This window comes from Elephantulus edwardii, unplaced genomic scaffold (assembly GCF_000299155.1).
Source record: "Elephantulus edwardii isolate Elephantulus edwardi_28Jun2011 unplaced genomic scaffold, EleEdw1.0 scaffold00037, whole genome shotgun sequence".
In the NCBI taxonomy this organism is placed as follows: Eukaryota; Metazoa; Chordata; class Mammalia; order Macroscelidea; family Macroscelididae; genus Elephantulus; species Elephantulus edwardii.
In genome coordinates, this window is record NW_006399787.1 from 20,899,571 (window position 1) to 20,904,694 (window position 5,124).

Consider the following 5,124-nt stretch of genomic DNA (forward strand, 5'->3'; position numbering starts at 1 on the left):
AACAACAACAACAACCATTCGTCAGCATGTTGGAGAAGTCCTTGAAAGCTGATGTTCTCATTATGACATGTCTTTTGATTTCCTGACTGCTGATACCAAGGGTATTGACTAGAGATTGAAACTAGATGAAATTGTTGACAATTTCAATCTTTCCTCTATCTATCTTAATCCATGGAAATCTTTGCTTGTTAGCCAAGACACCCTTGACAGCAGATTTCCCTAATGTAACACACATTTATTACTTGACTGCTGCTTCCACTGGTGTTGATTCTGAATCCAAGTAAAATGAAACCCTTGCCTACTTCCATCTTTACTTCCTCTATCATGATGTCATCTATTAGTCAAGTGGTGAGGAGTTTTGTTTTTTTGATGTTGAGATGTAATTCATATTGAAGGTTGTAATCTTTGATTTTTCTGCAGCAAGTATTTTAAGTCCTCCTCACTTTCAGCAAGCAAGGTAGTGTCATCTGCACTAAACAGGTTATTATATGCAGCTGAGTCTTCCTCCAATTCTGATGTCACATTCTTCTTCATAAATTCCAGCTTCTTGAGTAATTTGCTCAGCCAGGCTAGGGTATCTTCTTTCATCTTGAAATGTTTATATTAGCTGAATGCTGGCTTTCCTAAACTAAACTGCCTCAGGAATAATAATTGAGCACATAATGTAGAGAAGGGAAGGAGATGGTGAAATAAGAAAGTCTGTGATTCAGAGCAAACCTAGCAGAAATTTGTCATTGTATGCTGTCAAGTTATAATAGACTCATAGCTGACCCTCCAGCAGGTTTTTAGAAGCAGTTAATTATACAGGAGGAGACTTCCCATTCTTCTCCCACGGAGCAACTGTTGAATTCAAACCGTGTGCATCTGGGATTGCAACACAGCTTCTTGTCACTAGGTGACCAATTGTTAGGCGCCATTGAGTTGCGTACGACTCACAGTGATCCTATGAACAAAAGATCTGAACCCTGTTCTAGCCTGTGCCATTCTCATGATCTCTGATACACTTGAGCCCATGGCTGCAGTCACCATGTCAGTCCATCTTATGGGGATCTTCCTCTCTTTCGCTGACTGTCCCCTTTTCTCAGCATGATGCCCCTTTCCAAGGAATAGCAACATGTCTAAAGCATAAGAACTTTGCCATCCTTGCCTCCAAGGAGGCCTCTGGCTACACCTTTTCCAAGACATACCTGTTTATTCTTCTGGCAGTCCAAGGGGTATTCAACACTCTTCTCCAACACTACACCTCAAAGGTATCTATTCTTTTGTCTTCCTTATTCATTGTCTAACTCCAAGATACATAGCAAGTGATTGAAAAGACCATGGACAGAATGAGGCACACTTTAGTTTTCAAAGTGACGTCACTGCTCTTCAGTATTTTGGAGAGGTCCCTGACAACAGACTTGCCCAAAGCAATATATCTTCTGATCTGAATGCTGGTACCAATAGTGTTGATTGTGGATCCAAGTTACATGAAATAATTAATAGTTTCAATTGTTTCTCCGACTGTCATGATGTTGCCTTTTGGCCCAGTGTTGAGGACTTTTATTTTCTTGACGTTGAGATGTAATCCATATTGAAGGCTGTAGTTTTTGATCTTCTGCAGCAAGTGCTTCAGGTCCTCCTCACTTTCAGCAGGCAGCCCACCAGAGTTCCCTGTAATTTAGTGACAGGCTAAAACAGTTAAAAATTTTCTTCTCATTCTTTGACAAAGTTATTCTTGATACAAGGTCAGAATGATATTTTAATAGAAGGAAGTGATGCTCCACTAAAGAGTGTAAGATGCAGAGGCAAACCAGGACATTTATAAGGATTTAAACTTGATACGGAGGCTTTCCTCAAAACTGTACCTCTGGAGCAACAAGACATTTCTCATTTTTAAAATGTTACTAAAGAAAAGTTGTTATTTTTTTATTGCTTTCTTGCTTTCTTTTCTGTGGCAGAACTGCCACCAGGGTTTAAAATAATGTTGGAGAGCTCTGGTGGCCTAATGGCAAGAAGTTGCACTGCAACCCGAGAGGTATGCAGTTTGATACCATCAGATGCTGTGCTGGAGGAGGGGCAATCTCCTCCTGTACCGGTCACATCTGATTTGATGGTACACACACACAAATAATATTTTTTTTTAAAAAAAAAAAGAGTAAAAGAAGAAAACAAAACACTAGTGTTTGGGTGGTTGTTGTGTACCATTGAGATGGAACCAATTCTTCGCTGACCCTAAGGTGGGTATTCCGAGGTAGTAAATCACATGAGAGATTGCTCAACCTTCTTCCTCAGAGCAACTGGTGGATTAGAAAAACACAAACCCCAAACAAACCCATTCCATTTGAGTCTATTGCAACTCATGGTGACCCTTGTACAGTACAAAAAATTAGTGCCACCCTGAGAGGGACTTAATTCACCCAAAACTCGGCCCAACCCAACCCATGACTGCTGAGTTGATTCCAACTCATACTGATACTCTAGGTCAGATGGAGCTGCCTTGTAGGGTTTATAAATTTATTAATTCCCTCCTTCCAGGTGTTTATGGTTTGAACCATTCACTTTTTGGTTAGCACTCAGGCACTTTAACTATTGTGTCAGAGGGATAATTTTTGTTCCATTTGAGACCTCCTTCTGCTTTCAGGGCCTCTAGGAAGAGTAAAAGGGCAAGAGGAAAAAGAAAGGACTCTCAGAATCTGAGGAGGCTTAGGGCTACAACCTGTCCAGCCTCTGTTTCCAGAGCAGAGAGCTAAGTGGGCCTAAGATTATACAGAGAAGTCTGGATGCAGAATCTCTGGGGGAAACCAGGGTCAATATAGGTTTGGTCAGGGACTCTTAGAGTCACTATCTAAGTGAGACTGGAAGAGAGCAGGAATTGGACATGCTGAAGGGTACAAGGTAGGAAGAAAATTAGCTTTCCCCATAGAGACTCCTTGAGCTGCTGTCGTGAAGGTGGCGCAGGGAGAGTGTTGGGGTTTTTTTAGAACATGGTTTTTAAAAGTATTTGAATGAGCTATCATTTATTTATTCATTCTTTTTTTCATCTAGTTGCTAACTAATATTGTTGTTGCTGTTGATTGTCTTGAACTGAAGCATGACTCATAGCAACCCTATGAACAAAAGACCTGAAGCCTTTTTATATTAAAGTTCATAGAGTTTCTGGAGGCATGTTGTTCAGGAAGTGGATGCCACTCCTGCTTCTAATAACTAACACTGCAGTGTATTCAACCATTTCCTAGACACTATGCTCGGGAAAGTAGAGGGTCGGCAAAAGAGAGCAAGACCCTTAACCAGGTGGATTGGCACACTGACTGCCACAATGGGATCTAGTGTGTTAGATATTGTGAAGATGGCATGAGATAGGACAGGGTTTAGATCTGTTATTCATGAGGCTGCTATGGGTTGTACTCGACTTGATGGTGCCTACAACAATAGACTACGGGAAAAGCTCTGGTGAATCAGTGATTTAAATTCCTGGATGCTGACCAGAAGGTCAATGGTTGTGATGTCATGAGTTTATAATTCAAAATAGTTTTCCTAGCTATTGGCTTTGACTTTCACCACATGACTAGGCAAGAACTTGAACTAGGGTGTGTATTAAATAATCATTATGGGATTGGTCAATGTTTCCCACCTCACCCAGTTCAAACTGGGCGAGTTTAGCAGCAAAGATGGATATCTCACTATCAGCAAGGAAGAGGAAACAGAGAGTGCATCCTTTGGGGCCAGAGATTCCTGTGCCGGTCAGCCTGGGATCTACACAAGAGCAGCAGCACACTCAGCGGAGAACCAGAGACTGACATGAGGCAGAGTTGACTTGGGATTGTTGCTCTGTGAAGCCAGCATCAGGGACTTTTGCCCACGTTTCCTGGAGGACTGAGGGAATATGTCATAATTGGCAGGACAAACAGAACTTTGAGAAGTTTCAAAACTTTGAATACACAAAGGCATTTGACAGTGTGAATCATAACAAATTATGGCTAACATTGAGAAGAATGGGAGTTCAAGAATACTCAGGTTGTGCTCCTGTGAATCTTACACTCAGATAAAAAAAAAAAACCAAACACAAACCCTTATGGTCTGAACAGAGCAAAGGAACATTGCATGGTTTAAAATCAGTAAAGGTATGTGTCAGGGTTGTATCCTTTCTGCATACCTGTCAAAAGTCAAAGTCATTGCTGTGAAGTGAGAAATTATTCATAGCTGACCCTTTAGCAGGTTTATAGAGGCTGTAAATCACAGGGGAAATGACTGTCCATCTTTCTCCTGAAGGGCAACGAGTGGATTCAAACTTTGTGACTTTGGGTTGGCAGTACAGCTCCTTATCTACTGGGCCACCAAAGCCCCCTTGAATGATATGTCAGTCTGAAGATCAAGGTGCCTAATTCAAGCTATTGCCTTTTCCATCACTTCCTATACTTTGGAAAATTGGACAATGAATAGAAAGACAGAATAATTGATGCCTTTGAGTTGTGGTGTTGAAGAGTCCTTAGTATTCCATGTAGTGCCAAGCAAACAAGTAAATATATAAAAAAAAAGGTCAAGGTAGGGTACTCCTTGGAGACAAGGATAGAGAAACTTCTGATATACTTTGAGCATGTTGTTAGGAGGGGACAGTCCTTGGAAAAGGAGATCATGCTTGGAAAGGTGGAGGGTCAGCCAAAGAGAGAAAGCCTTTACCAAGATAGATTGACACTGTGACTGTAACAGTGGGCTTGAATGTGATGTGAATGAGATGCTTAGGATGGCCTAGGATACGGCAGGCTTCAGAGCCACTGTTCATAAGGTTGCTATGAATCGTAGATCACTCAATGGTATTTAACAACAATTCAAACTGTATGTTGAGCGAATAATTTGAGAGGCTAGACTTTATGAAGAAGAAAATGGCATCAGAATGGAAGAAGACTCATTAACAGTCTGCACTATGCAGGTGGCATAACTTTGCTTGCTGAAAAAGAAGAGGACTTGAAACACTTGCTACAGATGATCAAAGACTACAACAGTCAATATGGATTGCATCACAACGTTAAGAAGACAGAAATCCTCACGACTGGGCCAACAGGCAGCATCATGATAGATGGAGAGAAAATTGAAGATGTCAATGATTTAATCTTTCTTGGATCCACAATCAACACCTTTGGCACC